The sequence below is a fragment of the Periplaneta americana genome, chromosome 3 (genome assembly GCF_040183065.1).
Source record: "Periplaneta americana isolate PAMFEO1 chromosome 3, P.americana_PAMFEO1_priV1, whole genome shotgun sequence".
Classification (NCBI taxonomy): Eukaryota; Metazoa; Arthropoda; class Insecta; order Blattodea; family Blattidae; genus Periplaneta; species Periplaneta americana.
This window is the reverse complement of record NC_091119.1, coordinates 55,644,884-55,664,027: the sequence shown is the minus strand read 5'-3', so window position 1 is coordinate 55,664,027 and position 19,144 is coordinate 55,644,884. Positions and strand designations below refer to the sequence as shown.

General features: G+C 35.7%; 1 protein-coding gene across 1 annotated transcript in view; it reads left to right on the top strand.

Moving 5' to 3' along the window:
* Window positions 1-19,144, top strand: part of tei (teiresias) — a 1,182,397-nt gene that overhangs the window by 759,003 nt on the left and 404,250 nt on the right. The gene's annotated exons all lie outside the window — the stretch shown is intronic.

The window sequence follows — 19,144 nt, the reverse complement described above, 5'->3', positions numbered from 1 at the left end:
AATTTTGTAACCGCAATGTGCTTACAGGAACTGACTCAATTCGCTTCTGTTATTCCGAAATATCTGCCACATACATAGGGTAGGGAGATTTTAGCAATTCCTGGCACATGGAGATACAAAAAAAAAAAAAAAAATCTTGCAGTTACCGGCAGGCTGTCGTGCGGGCAGCCTAAGCGACCAGAGCGTGTGCTGAATCCTGTAAGCTCATACAGAACCCAACGCCTATCTCAGTCTGTATGCGCTTCTTTCCACAGAATTACTCGTCTGGAATAAAAGGCAACTTTTTTGGGGGGCAGGGGGAAGTTGCGATAGAAATGGGAGAAGAAGGGAGGACGGACAAAGAAAAGTGCTGAGATATAAAGAAGGCATATCAGCGGCGGCTCTGTTTCTTAGCTTAAAATACCGTAGTTGCGTTCTTATAAATGAAGCGTGCGTTTCATAGGGTATTGTTACACGAGACGATATTGATAAGGAACGAACCTAATATTGAGAAAGTTGTGTATCAAAATTTTTGTTCATTCAACATAATTGAGTTTTAGTCATCTGCCTTCCAGTCTGTCGTGTATCTTTCATTCTTTCTAATCTGTTATCTGCTTTCCAGTCTGATATCTGACTTTCATTCTGTCTAATCAGTCATCTGCCTTCCAGTCTGTCATGTACCTTTCACTCTGTCTAATCTGTCATTTGCCTTCCAGTCTGTCGTTTACCTTCCATTCTGTCTAATCTGTCATTTGCCTTCCAGTCTGTCGTGTACCTTCCATTCCGTCTAATATGCCATCTGCCTTTCAGTCTGTCGTGTACCTTTCAATCTATCTAATCTGTCATCTGCCTTCCAGTCTGTCGTGTCCCTTCCATTCTGTCTAATCTGTCATTTGCCTTCCAGTCTGTCGTGTACCTTTCAATCTATCTAATCTGTCATCTGCCTTCCAGTATGTGGTGTACCTTTCAATCTATCTAATCTGTCATCTGCCTTCCAGTCTGTCGTGTACCTTCCATTCTGTCTAATGTCATTTGCCTTCCAGTCTGTGGTGTTCCTTTCACTCTGTCTAATCTGTCATCTGCCTTCCAGTCTGTGGTGTACCTTTCATTCTATCTAATCTGTCATCTGCCTTCCAGTCTGTGGCGTACCTTTCAATCTATCTAATCTGTCATATGCCTTCCAGTCTGTGGTGTACCTTTCATTCTGTCTAATCTGTCATCTGCCTTCCAGTCTGTGGTGTACCTTTCATTCTATCTAATCTGTCATCTGCCTTCCAGTCTGTCGTGTACCATTCATTCTATCTAATCTGTCATCTGCCTTCCAGTATGTCGTGTACCTTTCATTCTGTCTAATCTGTCATCTGCCTTCCAGTCTGTGGTGTACCTTTCATTCTATCTAATCTGTCATCTGCCTTCCAGTCTGACGTGTACCTTTCAATATATCTAATCTGTCATTTGCCTTCCAGTCTGTGGTGTACCTTTCAATCTGTCTAATCTGTCATTTGCCTTCCAGTCTGTGGTGTACCTTTCATTCTGTCTAGTCTGTCATCTGCCTTCCAGTCTGTGGTGTACCTTTCAATCTATCTAATCTGTCATTTGCCTTCCAGTCTGTGGTGTACCTTTCAATCTGTCTAATCTGTCATTTGCCTTCCAGTCTGTGGTGTACCTTTCATTCTGTCTAATCTGTCATCTGCCTTCCAGTCTGTGATGTACTTTTCATTCTATCTAATCTGTCATTTGCCTTCCAGTCTGTGGTGTACCTTTCATTCTGTCTAATCTGTCATCTGCCTTCCAGTCTGTGGTGTACCTTTCATTCTGTCTAATCTGTCATCTGCCTTCCAGTCTGTGGTGTACCTTTCAATCTATCTAATCTGTCATCTGCCTTCCAGTCTGTGGTGTACCTTTCAATCTATCTAATCTGTCATTTGCCTTCCAGTCTGTGATGTACCTTTCATTCTGTCTAATCTGTCATCTGCCTTCCAGTCTGTCGTGTACCTTTCATTCTATCTAATCTGTCATCTGCCTTCCAGTCTGTCGTGTACCTTTCATTCTGTCTAATCTGTCATCTGCCTTCCAGTCTGTGATGTACCTTTCATTCTGTCTAATCTGTCATCTGCCTTCCAGTCTGTCGTGTACCTTTCATTCTATCTAATCTGTCATCTGCCTTCCAGTCTGTCGTGTACCTTTCATTCTATCTAATCTGTCATCTGCCTTCCAGTCTGTCGTGTACCTGTCATTCTATTCAATCCGTCATCTGCCTTCCAGTCTGTCGTGTACCTTTTATTCTGTCTAATCTGTGACCTACCTTCCAATCTGTCGTTCGTCTCTCTTGCAGTCTGTCATTGTCTTCTTTCAGTTTTTCATCAGTCTTTCTGTTTTCTCTTCAAAACGTTCTCCATCAACCTCATAAAATAAACAGCTGATTCTTCTGTGGGGATAAAAACGGCCATATGCTGACAATATTATCGCGTAATAGTACACCAAGGAGAGCACTAGTGTTCTTGTCTTCCTACCTCCTGTAGGCCGACACATAAAAGACGAACATAAAGTTAATGAAAGCTTTCCAGAATGTTGAATATTGGTATACATAAATTTTTTAAGGCTACTTCGAAGTAGTCCATATATTGTGGGTCCCTATCACCCCGGCATGCGTGTCTTCAGGTTGCGGATAGAGGAGACGGCTTCCAAATATGGAGGGTAGTTGCGAATATATTGAATAAGCAGTCGCGTACAGCCGATAAGGGGTGGTCCTCCAGCTTGGGGGTTGGGCGAAGTACTAACAACCCATCATCGTAAAAAAATCAGCTTGTTACGAAACCTTACAATAAGCATCGGAATGGGACTGATTCTCTGGCACGACCACAGCAAAGGGCACGGCATGTAGCACGTATGGACGAATCCAGAAATGCATATAGAGTGTTAGTTGGGGGGCCGGAGGGAAAAAGGTCTTTGGGGAGGCCGAGACGTAGATTGGAGTATAATATTAAAATGGATTTGAGGGAGGTGGGATATGATGGTAGAGACTGGATTAAACTTGCACAGGATAGGGACCAATGGCGGGCTTTTGTGAGGGCGGCAATGAACCTGCGGGTTCCTTAAAAGCCATTTATAAGTAAGTTGTATTTCGAAGTAGTGTATGCAGTGTTAATTTTTGTAATATGCCTCTAACTATTCTTGCATTCCTAACTAACATACGTTAAGTGTAGAGTTTATTTATATTCCGCTCTGAAATTATGAAGTCATATTTGACAGCAACAGGAGAATATAATATTGACAATAACTATTTCAACGAGTCTACTCAAGCACTCATATGAGACTTCATGTATTACTTTCCCTTGCAATATGCTTCACAAACTATACCCGTGAGTTGCTCTATTAAATTAAAGAACCTCAACACTTTCAATCTATTCGCATGCAGTAAAGCATTAAAATTATTTTATATTAACTTACAAATAATCGAAGATCACTTAAAATTTCAGGTGAATGAGTATATAATTCGACTCGCGCTGTTTGATCATAGCATTAAGGTCTACTGCAGTAACCCAATAATAGTCAAATTTACTTATAAACCTTATCAGATAATATGTATAAGATTACTTTAGGTTAATACGACGTTCTGAAAAGGAATTTTAAAATGGTACATTTGTTGGGATCAAATTTCTGCACATTAAAAAAAGACAAAACTAAAATTCTTTCAATCACTCATTATCATAAAACACTCCTCTCTTAAACTGACTAAGAATCATAGGCGGAATTTAGGGGAGGCGAGGGGGGGGGCACTACCCGCCAAACTTGTTTGAACTCTTATTTTCTTTTCTTTTAACGTTAGAAAATAATAATAATAATAATAATAATAATAATAATAATAATAATAATAATAATTTATTTATTTATTTTTTTAATCTGGCAGAGCTAAGGCCGGTAGGCCTTCTCTTCAGCCCAGCCAGACTCTAGTGAATTGAAAAGATTTTTCTTAGTTTTGTTTATGATTAAGTTTAAGTCCACACCTGTGCAGTAACGGTTAGCGCGTCTGACCGCTAAATCAGGTGGCCCGGGTTCGATTCCTGATCGGGAAAATTTACCTGGTTGAGGTTTTTTCCAGGGTTTTCCCTCAGCCCAATATGAGCAAATGCTGGGTAACTTTCGGTGCTGGACTCCGGACTCATTTCACCGGCATTACCAGCTTCATCTCATTCAGACGCTAAATGACCTGAGATGTTGATAAAACGTTGTAAAATAACCTACTAAAAAAATTAACGAATTAATGTCTTCAGATCATGTGTCTGGACTATGATATTCATTTTAAATTTCAAGAATTTCTATATCTCATTGAGGAATGGAAGCACTGTAATGTTTCTTTTGTAGCAGCCTGCACTCGTGTTAGATGTCTGCAGGTGTTCAGGCCGCCACTTGGAGAAATATTAGATTATGTATGTATTTATTTACACTGCAAGTGGGCAAGCACCCAGTGACAGTGGTATATACAATATTAACAATACACAGTAAAATGATAAGCAATACACAATAAAATTTACAATACATAATACAATTTACAACACATATACAATTTTATACACAATACAATAAGAATACACAATACAATTTAACACAATAATAATAAAACATAAAATAAAACACCTAATTTTACAACACAACCTACATAATTATGTATAGGTCCTACATAAGTTTCAATAGTCTTTCACTTTACTCTCATCTCATTCCCTGTAGTGGCACTATGACGCATTTCACCGACACTTTAGCACACATTTCACTGACACTCTGTAACACATTTCACTGACACTATAGAACACATTTCATTGACGCTATAAATTATCACTGATCGGAACTGTTCACTGCACTGTAAAACCATAACTTCACTGACTCACCTCGCTTCACTGATACAACAGTTCAAATAAGTCAAATAATTGCATTCTTATGAATATGAATAACATTAGTGCACAACAATGCAGAAAAAAGAAAAACTTAAAGAGGAGAGATTAAGTAAAATAATTCGAAATTAGATTTCATAATTTTATTATGATATCTTCAGGAAGGTAAGCTTTATATAAAAAGTTTGTTAGCACTGTTACGTAGTGTTAGTGATGTATGCATGTGTTTCTGTAAGAGAGAGAAAAAGAGGGAGATTGTTTTAAATTATGCTCTGTTATAATTTGTAGCAGACCTACAGTTCAAGCCCTATACAACTCGAAACATCGCTGATATGGATGCAACACTGTAAGAAACATGTCCCCGAAAATACCTTTATTAAATGATTATATACCGATATACTGTACTGTACCACGGTCAAACTATAACGGGGGGAGGAAGTAAATGATGTCCCACATAACCCCCTTATATGGGAATTATATGGTTTTGCTTTGCTCCCCACCCCCAAGGATATGGTTCTTTCTCTACCTATGCTAAAAATATTGGAAATTAAATCAATAGCTTTCAAAAAACGCACTATGAAATATCTAATGTAAAACCACTTTTATCTCGGAAAGGAAGCAAAGCAAACAAAATTGTATAAAACTTTTTTGTTTGAAACATCTCAAAAAATAATCCCCTGAAATTGACATTACTTACGGTTCAATCTGTATTGTCGAATGCTCTATCATTGAGCTTCGTCTTCGTCTGACTTTAATATGACTATTACACTTTTACTACGTCACACTACTTTCGACCAATAAAACGGTACGAAAGGACGTCTTTCAATCAATCATGGCCGCTTATCGTACAATTTTATCGCGTCCCTAGCATTTGTTTAATTTTATCGCGTCCCTAGCATTTGTTTATTTTTATCACTACCCTAGCATTTGTTTCTTTGTTTGCCAACATTTCAAACTGCACTGGTCTGGCCGTCAAAAAACAGAAAATTACAAACCATTCCAGTCGATGCACATCACTTTCAAATATGACTCGCAATTTGGCATTCAAGAACAAGAATTAATAAAGATCACTGGTCATGTATGAAGAGCACCATTCGGAAATCCTGAATGAGTTGAGGGATACACCATGTACACCAACGAGTTCACTTCTTTTACGCACACGTCCAATATAACATCAACTGAACCACCAAAACATTCAAATTTGAAAATTGTACTTTCAATAATTGTTTCTTTTAAAATTATCCATGTTAATTTTTTATTTCATCATCGTTAATTAAAATGTTTCTTGTTTATTTCATCATCCCTAACACTTGTTTATATTATTTAGGTTATGTTATAGCTTCTGCTATATATTATGGATAGTCACGTAACAGAGATTGTTTAATACTGAGATTTAATGAAAATCACGTGACGTTGATTACTGGGATCCGGATGATTGAAATGAAATGTAAATGTTTTAATAAAAATGAAACTGAATCAACAAAGCCTTCTTGACTAGTAACAGTCCACAGAGTTCAATGAAGATTCCATACTTGGCACAACTGATAACAAGAAAACATAATCATAAAACACTACTGCCTGCCATCTAGCGTAATGTTGAGATGGTACAATAATACATTTGAAGACAGTTGTATTATCGTAAGCCAATTAATGTTTTATTGTACACTTTGTTACTTCTAATCTTTATATAGCCTACTTTCTTCTAATCGTGTAATAGTCAATTAAATCCCACTCGAGTTTTGATTTTCTCTAGATAAATCAAAACCTCTAGTGAGATTACTGTTGATAAAGTCTTACTATTACAGCAATTAAGGTGTCGGTGGAAATTGTCCCTATGAACGGCAGTCTAAAAATTAGTATACTACATAGGGCCTACATATTGAAAATAATCTTATTTTTCTCGCAGATCTTGCTACATTCGACCTGCAGCCTCTTCTCTCGAATATCCCTACTCATAAAGTGAAATGTCATAAATAACTATTACGATACTACTGTCTTTACTAAAAAAATCAGTTTATAGAAAAACAATAATACAGTTTAGTTCATGAAAGGAGTTTATTCCGGTATAAACCAATTCCAAATTATTCAGATATAATAATAATAATAATAATAATAATAATATTGTTTATTGCCAAAAAAATACAATACAAAAAAATTGTAAATAACAAAATTCTAGCAATCCCCTGAAAATGTGTTCTCGTGCTCACGGGAGGATTCGATACATAATAACTGTACATGCATAAATTACAATAAAATAACATCTAAGAAATTAATAATCACTTATAACAAATTGTTTACATATATTCTTAAATTTCAAACTGTTGGAGGCAAATAGATAAGGGTTATTTCTTAGTAATTTTTTGTACAATTTAGGGCCTATATTAGTACTATGTTTTAAAGCAGAACTCGTTAAATACTTGGGTTCAAACAAACGTATTGTATCCATGCCTTTTGGTTTTGTGTTTGTGAATCTATCATCGGAAATATGTGTGATTTTAAGTATAAAATTTAATAATGTATTGATATAAATTTGATGTATTTTTAAGATATCACATTCTAAAAACAATTTTTCGGTAGGAAAATCAGTAGAGTTTTTAGACATGTTATAATTATTATTTTTCTCTGTAATAAATTTAGTGGATTAAGGTTAGTTTTATAAGTATTGCTCCATCTTAATATTCTATATTGGATTATAGACTGAAATAAGGGAAGATAAGTAATTTCGTAACTGAACAAAGTAATATATGAGGGGGTTCGCAACCAGAGTGGACCAAGTCCATCTGGAATAGTTCTGAGATATTGAGTCTTACGAGCAAATGCTGGGTAACTTTCGGTGCTGGACCCCGGACTCATTTCACCGGCATTATCACCTTCATTTCATTCAGACTCTAAACAACCTAGATGTTGATACAGCGTCGTAAAATAACCCAATTAAATAAAATATTGAGTCTTAAAGTTCCTGGCTCACGCTTAGCAACCTTCACCTTCCATAGGAAATGCTGTCCTCTGTGTAGTAACAAATGAGTTAATGACTTGGTTTGTTATGGCAATGAATAAATCTAAGTTTTCTTCATCCGAGATTGTATTAATCCACAAACTGATCACTGGTGGACTTGGTCCACTCTGGTTGTGAGTCCCTTATATAATTCTACGTAATTTGTTACAGAGATAGTTGATTTGTTTTTCTCATCTCAGAAGTTTATCAATAATGATTCCTAAATATTTAACCTACGAAGATTCATTTATAAATGGACAACTACAGAAAATTGCGGAACAACCAAAGTTCTGTAGTTTAAAGTTTAGGGGAGAATTAGGCATTTTATAAGATTTGCTAGTTACTGAAAAAGAAAGAACTGTAGTTTCAGCAGTCTTAAAAGAAAGAATATTTCAATTAAGGCATCGGTTTTTTTTAATTTTAAACGATTATTTGCGTCAAAATGAGTGTCGTGCCACGTTTTCCCCTAAACACTATTATTGTATCATCTGCATAAGAATACAATACATCTTTACATCTTTATGGTTTTGTAAATCAATTCCAAATGAATCATTAAATGTATATAAAAAACAAAATAGGATTAAGAACTGTACCTTGAGGGACACCAATATTAATATTGCAAGGATTACCAAGAAAATAATAATTTTAGTAACTTTAAAGCTTTTTCTCTAATAGGCATACCTAACATATTTAATTTTTTTTATTAAGATTTTGTGATCAACAATATCAAACACTTTTCTTATAGTTAAGATCTGTGATTGCCATATTTATCCTCTGTCATTAGTATTACCTCTTGTGAGGAACGAACGGCATTTAGAAGAAAATCTTTTCAATTATTTCCAAATTTCTACAAGCTACCACAATGACGACAAACTGTAAGGTCCATACCTCTGGAGTTCTGAATCTTCTCAGTGCGCCGGAACAATCTTCATTACACTCATAGTAACACTAAATAAGGACAATTCGCATTCACAGAGGACAAATCATTATTTTTTTTATAATAATTTGCAAAAAGATTAATCCATTAAGGTATATGTATACATTAGGGGGTGAAAATTTAAATTAGGCAATATTTAGGGCTCTCAATATTTTTAGCTACAAGAATACATTGTTATTAAGAGATTTAACTATTTTTAAACAATTGTTCTTTGAAATTGTTTATAATAATATTTTTTTTGTTTAAAAAATTTAATAAAACGGTAAACATGATATCCTCTTTCCTAATGAAGCTATTTTCAAAATTCCTTCACTGTTTTATAGGAAAAATGTTTGTCTAGTGCCTGAATAAACTTTGAATAACATTTTGCTATAATTTACCATAAATATCTTAAATTTTGTAAAATATTAGACAAAAAAAGTATGCAACCTTGAAGAAAAAAATTTTTAATGGGACTGTGAACATGTAGATCAAATTTTTATTTGATTCATGCACTAGATTACATTCCAAGCTTCAAAATGATACCAGAATCATACCTCTATCTTTTTTCTTGGATGAGATATGTTTTCCTTAAGCCAATATGTCAAGAAACTGTACTTACGGGAAACGGCAGTTGAAAGTTAGGCTGTCAAAATCCTCCTGCTTCATACGTTATACCCTCAGCAATAGTCTCGCGATCCACCTTCATTTTTTTTCTTCCTCTCAGGTATCTTCTTCTGCTTCTTGCTTCTGGTGTAGCCTGATTTCTCTTCATTATATCCTTTACAACCTTCGAAGAAGATACGCCCGTAGTTGTGTTCAGTCCAGGTTCAATTCCCATCTTCCTTAGGATGTCCAGCTCCACTTCAGGACCACGGTTGTAGTGGCACACTGCATCCATTACACACAAATTCAGTGTTGCATGTCCCACATAGGTTTCTTTTGGACACCTTTTCCAGATCATCCCATTGAAGGACTCGTTAATGTTCTGGGTCTTCCCATGCAGGCACTTCTGCAACATTTTATCGTCCGTCAGTCTTTCGTAGACCGGTTTCATTTGTCTAATCACTGCAATGGGAATACCAGGACCTTCATGCTTGTAAGGGATGCCTTTTGCTTTGGCCACTTGATAAGTGCACCAACTGTCTTCACCTAGTGGACACTTTGCATGAAGTGGCTGGCTGTCATTTGCTGCGACATGGAACATAGAGGCCCAGATAGCTCTTTTCATTTTTTCTACACTTTCTGTGTTAGACCTGAGGGCAATACCAAAGTAATTTTGAAGTTTGTCTATGAGGGCTTGAGTCAGTTTCCCCTTTCCACCGATCTTTTTGGTCTTAACTAATTGCCTAAGACCTTTGCCTAAACGCTTTTGGTAATGCCCCACACATTCTAATTTCACAGTCTCTTTCCCATCATATGGGTCAAGTTCAGATACAGTTTTGAAACTTTTGAGTCGCCATCTCCTAAATATTGAGTATAAAGTAATCCTCTATTTTGGACTGACCTCAAAAAGAGCCTACCTGCCCCAACAGGTTCCATGTTAGGTGAAGATCCCTTGTAGTTACAGGAGCATACTGGTACATGGTCTGCTAGCCAAGTCTGATATGAAGGTGATTTTTTGTCTTCCTTAGCATGCATTCTGCAAGACATGCAGCTTTTGGACATTACCTCCACATCGAGAACTTTACCAGTTTTTACTGACATGGCTGTCACAACACCCGACAAAGAAGAAAATCCCCTCCGTTGCCACGTTCCATCAACTGACACTGCACATTCATTGCTACCAGTATTTTCACGTACTTCATTAGCAGCATCATTCATTGTATCATAAGCAAGCTGTGTTACCACTTTGTTTACATGCTTGATATGACCCTGATAAGAATTTTTACTGAGGCCACATGGCAAGCCCAGAAGGTAACATAACCTGTTCAGTTCACTATAGCCACAACCAATTTCTCGGCTCGCATAGACAATTCTCCTGTTTATTTCAAAATATTTTGAAACTTTGTGGCTTGAGAATAATTCATCAGAATTATACCCACAGGCTGAACAAGCTAGTTTCACACATACTGCCAAACCATTTCTCTTGCCACTATTCAAACATAATGAAACTGAACCCACCATAAGACATTCTGGACAAGCCAGTAGTAAAATTAATTTTGTTAAATATCTAACATCAAAAAGAATAAAGCCATAATGTTCTGTGTGTTCACTTGATGGTGGACAATGTCTATCTGTAGTTACATTTGTTTCCTTCTTCTTCCCATAAAATTTCCTTTGCTTCTTCCTGCTTGTATTACGTTTGTTAGCCATCACTGCCACACAGCACTATAAAATAACACTAAACTAAACGCACTATAATAACTAACACTAAAATAAATATGCAAAGAGAACACTAAACTGAAACTAAAGGCACAAACAGCTGGAAATAATACTCATAACCTGTGTAACCACGTGTATGAAACTTGTACATAACCAACTTTTCTTTCTGCTGTTTTATTTATAATTTCTGTTCATAGATGGCAGGAAGGGCTAGAACTGTGCACTATCGCTATCTATGAGTTATTTGTGAACTATTAGAAATTCCAGAGTACTTTGAAATGGGTAAAAATGGCTTAGTATTTCAGGAAAAAAAATCTGACATTTTGACAGATAAAAGGGGGTGTAACCATTTGTTACTATCATAGAAAAGTGCCATTATCTACAAAACTACCAGTCAGAATTAAATAAGCAAACCAGCAAATGAAAGAAGAAGAAATGCTGCATCCAAAACATACTGTTTCAAAAAATGTCATTTTTCATAATTTTTTGTGTTTCTAACGTATACCTTAAGTGATTAATGAATAGATTGAATTTCTGTTTATATTTTCCACTGTAACAATAGTGGAACAATTTTAACAATAGTTTCTGTGAAAACAATATAACTTTTTAGGGTTCGAACAATCCTATATGTTTGAATGTTTGTGTGTTTTAGGAAACATTTATGATTGTTTTATAGGTCATTGTAATACATTTTTCCGTTAAATATTTTTAGTCTGTGACCTTCTAGAGTTAAATTCTCTGCTTACGTAAATTATTTATTTAAATGAAAACGCTTTTGAAGTATTTAATGCTATTAATGTGTGAAAAATTTCCATCTCGTAATGGATTACAGCGCAAGTTTCCACTTTCTTTCTGATGTTATACAGGGACATCATTTTATTTTTACTTCAATTTTATTATACCTGAGTTTTTTAATCTACTTCACTCCCAACCCAACCCTTATACTAATGTAGTACCAGCTGTCCTTCACACAGAACCAAGGCCGCATATGCAGTCAAAGTCGGCCATAGTAAACAATATTGAGTTAATGAGTATACTGTGTCCCAGAAATATGGTTGCGTTTTGCAATGAAGAAGCAGCTTTCAATATTGAATCATATTTTCGCACAGGTACTCCGTGGTCTGTTGGTCAGCATGCTGGCTTCCAGATCCGGAGGTCTCGGGTTCGATTCCCGGGCTCGGGCTCTCGGTGAATTTTTTTTGAAGAAGAATTCCCTGGGTCTGTAGAGTCTGGAAATTTGTATGAATGTGAGTGTGCCGGGTTAATATTAATTAACCAATCATCACAAATATAAAAATACATCAGGACTGTCGCTGGGCAGTAACCTGAACACACGTTTCAGCGTCACATTGCTGACAAGTAACTCCATCTGTTAGCACAACCATAAAGCATCTAATAGATGCTATAGAGTTACCTGTAAAAAAAAAAAAAGTACTGTGCGTCCGTTTGCTTACGTCGCATTTCGGTTTCTGTTAGGAATTGATGTCTACGTAATATTGCACGATTGTTTAAAAAACTTCAATAAAAGGATCTCGTTAAGTAATTCCGAATTGATAGCTCAGTTCGTGAGTAAAAACAATTATTGTTAATTCTGTACTGCATTTTGATTAAAAAAACCTAATGATAATTATTAAACCCAAAATCGTGATATTTCCTAGTTTACGTAAATGGATGAACTGCTTTTCTTCCCTCCTATACCTAGTAAAGTGATTTGTTTGTATTTTACGCCAGTCTGTCGTGGAAGGGGGTAAGAAAAGGTTTTCGGTTCTCAACCATTGATCCAAATGTATAGCCAGGTTTATATTAGAAATGTTAGTAAAACTAAAATGATGTCCCTGCATATAACGTAAAAATCTAATTATTAAACCGGGAATTTAAGTGGAACAACATTTCCTCACTTCTTTTGTTTATTCTGAAAGAGCGTTGAACACAATTTTTTGTATTTTCCCACCAGTAAAATATTTTTTATTGACAGAAAAGTTCTATAAGCTGCTCTTTTATTTTATTTATGAAAGTTTCGTATTTCATGTGCCATAACTTGTTAATCAAATATAAAATCGTAACTAAACTTTCTACGTCCATATTCAAACTTTTACACACCATTTCATTTCATCAAATATCTCCGTGTAAGAAATTCACAATGGACGATATTTTCTATATGTGGAGAGTGTATTATTTGCAGTCAGACAGTGTAGGAGAACATACCGGTACTGATATAATAATATATACAGTACCTATGCACCAAAACAAACAGTACTGAAATTATCGCTCATGTGCTGTCCATAAAAGTTTAGTTCTCACAACAGAGGAGAAGGTGTTTATTGTAGAGCATTATTATTCCGATATTTAAGCATATTGATTGATGCGGCTATCGCTGAGGAAATTGATTCTATTTATTGCACCTGTCAGATTTTGAGCATAGTTAAGTATTTGTGTTAGAGCTCGAATAATGTCTGTTAGGTTGAGAGTGAACAAAAGGGCAATAGTTTCAGTTCTCCAGATACATCCTTGTAGTAAAGGACTCCAGTATGCAAAGGCACTTGTTCGCGGCATTTTATCTGCGAAATACAAAGATGGGCACAACATCCTGCCTCAGTTATTATTAATTGGTTTAAATAAGAACAGTAACAATAGTCACATTGAATTGTGTTTATTTGATTAGATTTAGTCAAATGTAGTAATATAGGTAGAGAATATTACTGAATAAAATATCCGGCAGTGGAAAGTCAGTATATTCATTCATAGTGTTCTGCCCAAGGGCAGCTCTTTCACTGCAAACCCAGCTTTCTCCAGTCTTTCCTATTTTCTGCTTTCCTCTTTGCCTCCGCATATGATCCCTATACCTTAATGCCGTCTATCATCTGACATCTTCTTCTGCCCCGAACTCTTCTCCCGTCCACCATTCCTTCCAGTGAATCCTTTAGTAGTCAGTTTCTTCTCAACCAGTGACCCAGCCAATTCCTTTTCCTCTTTCTGATCAGTTTCAACATCATTCTTTCTTCATCCACTCTTTCCAACACAGCTTCATTTCTTACTCTGTCCATTTCACACGCTCCATCTTTCTCCATATCAACATTTTAAATGCATCTATTCGCTTCTCTTCACTTCGTCGTAATATCCATGTTTCTACCCCATACAATGCTACACTCCACACAAAGCACTTCACTAGTCTCTTCCTTAGTTCTTTCTCCAGAGATCCTCAGAAGATGCTTATTTTACTATTAAAAGCTTCCTTTACCAGTGCTATTCTCCTTTTGACTTCTTGTCAGCAGCTCTTGTTACTGCTTATTATTGTGCACCCCAAGTATTTGAAGCTGTCCACTTGCTCTACTGCCTCATGTAGAATTCACAAGTTTACCTTCTTTACTTTTCTTCCTATGACCATGGTCTTTATCTTGTTGGCATTTATCTTAATTCCATACTGCTTACAGCTATATATATAGTTTCGAAGTCTTATGCTTCATTGTCCAAAGCCTAGTGGAGATCGCACGCTATCTTTTGGTTTTCTGTTGTGATGGAGTGTGTTCATGATTGTGTCGAAAAGGATGTGTGTTTTGAAATTGAGTTGAGTCTTCAGGATGTGATGTGTGTATGTTTTACTATGTTTACAAATTTAATATTGTTCTAGGGTATCAAGTTTCTGGATTTTTGCCTGGCTGTGTAGAATGTTTGTGTCTATGTTACTGCAGCTGTAGTTGGAGTGTGTGATGTGTTCTGCGTAGATTCAATTGTTGTTTAGTTTGGTTATGGCTGTGATATATTCTTTGTAACGTGTTTAAAATGATCTTCCAGTCTGTCCAACTGTTGCAACTGTTGCATGATAGTTTGTAAACCCCTGTTAAGTTGTATTTATTTGTGTGTGTTGTTTGTGTGTTAAGGTGTTTTTGTAATGTTTTCTGTGTTCTGTATGCAATGCTACATTTTAGTTTCTTGAATGATGATCCAATTTTTGTATGTGTTCTTGTTTTCATATGTTAGTGCGATGTATTTGTTTCTTTCCTGTGTTTATGTGGCTTTTTCTTATGATGTTGTCTATTATGTTGGGGTTGTATCCATTTTCCTGTGCTATGTATTTGATAGTGTGTATTTCTTCTTTATAGTCTTGTTGGTTCATAGGAATGTTGATGAGTCTGTGTTATCATTTTTTTTCGGTTTAAGCTTCCTTTTATATTTCATTTCATTTATTTTATACTATACATTTGAGCTACATTAGGCATTGCAGCCCGAAAGAGCAGAAGCTCGTGCTGGGGCGCAGTTCAGATCAGTTATACAAAATGTATCACAAAATTAAGAGAGTTCATTGAGCATAATAACATTAATAACTGGTAAAATACATACAGCATGTAATAATGATAAGGTCTATATACAAATAGAAAATACAAAATTACATGAATATTAGAGTATCAATTTTAACTCAATTAGCTTAAACAATTAAATAATTAATCTGATTTGTTTCTTAAATCTATGTGTGTTAAGTGTACTTAGCTCAGGGTAAGCTCTAATTAATGCATTATAAATTTTGGGTCCAAAATTTCTGCTGTGTTTTAATCCAGCAGTTGTGTGGCATTTGGGAGTATTTAGAAAGAAACTGTAATTTTGTCTGGTATGGTATTCATGAGGAATGCTTAACATGGATCTGAAAGCTTCGTATTTGTGTTGTGTGAGGTGATTGAAGGTGTTGGCTATGTGTTTTACCGTAGTCGTAAGTTTCCTGTATATTTTGAACATGTATTTGTTGTCTGTATTTTTACTGTGATGTCTAAGAAATGTATGGATTTGTTGATTCCTGTTTCTAATGTGTAGTGTAGTTTCGGGTGTATTTTGTATATCGTCGTTGTTCCTGCAATAACTCCATGTGACATATTTATCGATTTTCAGATTTTTGCTCCATTAAATAACTTAAATAGTGATACAGCAAATAATACAATCTACTATATATATATATATATATATATATATATATATATATATATATACACTACATTTCTTTCTTTCGAAAATGTAAGAATTCACAGTCTCCTATGTACGGCTGCCATAGGATGAATAAACGTGTTTTTTCTTCCTACTGAAAAACTTTATATTTTGCACATAGGAGTTATTGTAGGAACAACGACGATATGTGTTTGTGTAGGTATTCAATCTGTCTTTTTTGTTTTCCTTTATTTAGTATTAGTATGTCGTCTACATATCTGTGCGAGTATATCATGTTTCTGCGTGTTTGCTCTTGTCTTTGTTTAGAATGTGTGTCTGTTCTATGTTGTGTATGTAAATTTTGGCTAGGATGCTGGGGATGGGTGATCCCATGGGTAGGCCTTCGGTTTGAGTGTAGTATTTGTTATTGTATGTGAAGTATTGTATTTGGACAATGAAGCACAAGACTTCGAAACTATTCAAGCAAGGTAAATCCTAAATATTAACATGGTAAAAAGTTGAGAATTCAATCAGTAAAAAAATGTTAAAATGTCTAAAATTGAAATTATCCCTTTTTACACTAGCCCTACTTCATAGTTTTCTTCATAACAAATCGTAATACAGTAATAGACTTACAGAGAAAAAAAGTCTGTGAGTTAAACTTTACTTGATAATTTGTATTCTGCACTAGCCACCACTGCATGATAATGCAAGAGTAGTGGAGGAGAATGTGAAAGCGAGGGTGCAGTAATGCGGGATTCCTATGGACCATCATCACCCCCTCCTCTTTTCCCTGCCATCTCTACCCATCTCCGTCCGAGCAGTGATCTCGCTCCATCTGTAAGGGGACAACAATCTTACAGGCCCTATAAGACTGCGTTCTAATCCTGTAGCTAATGATTGCCTGCGGAATGAGAATGTTTAACTTTTTTGTCGGGGATTTAGGGTAATGACAACAGTCGTGGCTCCTCCACATAATGCGCGGAGCTCCAGATTTTTCTTCCGTCCAATCAGGAACCTGGATGGGGGTTCTGTACTCTTGTTCCTTAATGATGGGCGGATGCAACCTGCTAGGCTCGTTCTCTCCTTCCACAAAACGTCGCGTTATATTCTCATTATTAACAGAGGCGTGGATTTGTTGTGTAACATGCTCTCTAAGACGGTAATTTGTACACATTTTCGTTACCATTGACTGAGAAATGCGAGCTGCATAATTACCTAAGAAGAAAGATGCCTGTAACAACAAACTAGCTATAGCACCAACCGCAAGCTTAAACCCACACACGCTGGAAGTATTTGGCTAATTTGATCCCTTTAAGAGGAAAGTTTTGTTTTGCACTGTGTTCTTGGACTTAGATTCGAAACTGCCTCCAGGTTTCATTACCAGGACAATGTTGTTCCACATTGTGTATAATTTATGCCTTACTAATCTAAGTAACTGAACTAACTTATTACATAAGAAATTATGTATATTATATAAATTATTTAAATTACTACATTTACGAGTACATTTCATTATGTACAGTAGAAAAAAAACCAACTGACCCTTGTAGCTGATTTCAGGGTCACAGATTCAAATTTTCCTAGTCACAAAACACATTCATCTTGTATCATTAATTGTAACAATGAAATTTATTGAATTTGTTCGATTCTTACCGTCTTTTGTTTCCTTCAGTGCCTCAAACTTACAGACGAAAAAACTTTGAGTTTTATTTTCACCTGGCATCAATATTACATTTCTACCTCTATTCGGCAAAGATAACTGCGTATTTTACATTAAATAGCAGTAGCTACATACCTCTGGCTTCATTATCCATATTGAAATTACCACGGTTTGACACAATATAAAGCACCGGGTTCTTTTGTATCAGCTACAAGGGTCGGTCCGGTTCTTTTGCCGCTACTATACATAACGAGGAGGGATAAGGTAAGATAAGAGATATTTTAAGATACATTGTCACCAGGGTTCGGACTTTACGCGTAAAAAAGGTTATTTACATTACAGTAAAATACGCGTGAATAATGCGTAATTAATGTAATAATTGTCAAATACGTAATGAAAAACCTCCAAGAGCTTTTATTTTTGCTCTTGCTTTGTTCAGTTTCTGATGAAAATTTACCGTTTGAATTGCCAAAAAAACCTAGCTCATAACTCGAGGCTACCAATTAATGTTAAAAGAAATGGAGACCTTAAAAAGATTTTGTAGTACAGTAGTGGCAAAAAAAAAACCGGACCGACGGAATAATCAAGTCCCCGAAATGAGTCACTGCGCATGCCAGGCCCGCATTCATAAGATAGCGAGTAATCTATTGAAATTGTTGTAGTTTCGACTGCTGACGTAGCCCATTTCGAAAGCCATTAGAAAATAAACTGGTGAAATTCATATTCTGGGAATAATAAGTTAATTAAGTAGTAAAATTTCGCTGGAATCGAAAAGTATTGGGAATAAATTTGAATTAGGAACAAAAAAAACGTTTCCTTCCCAGGCAGGATTCGAACCACGAAAGTCTTAGTTACCAGTCTATCGTGCTTTGGAGTGAACAAGGCTCTGAAATCAGCTACAAGGGTCGGTCCGGTTTTTTTTTTTTTTTTTTTTTTGCCACTACTGTACATAAGGAGGAGGGATAAGGTAAGATAAGAGATATTTTAGGATGCATTGTCATCAGGGTTGGGACTTTACGCGTAAAAAAGGTTATTTACATTACAGTAAAATACGCGTAAATAATGTAATAAATATCAAATACGTAAAAAAAAAACCTTCAAGAACTTTTATTTTTGCTCTTGCTTTGTCCAGTTTGTGATGAAAATTTACCGTCTGAATTGCCAAAAAAAACCTAGCTTATAACTCGAGAATACCAATTAATGTTAAAAAATGGAGACCTTAAGAAGATTTTGTAGTACATACCGAAAGAAGTGAAAGGTTTCTGCACAGAACTGTACACATGGCCTACGACCAACAAAGATAGTAATGCCAGTGGAAGAGTAGATTGAAAAAATAAGGTTATTAAATTTCTAACATACAAAACGTCTATTCAGCTATGCTCCCCAACTCTTTGATGATTAGTCATTTACCACATTATGTTCAAATCATAATAATTACCTTAAACTGTTACACTACGAAAAGGTCT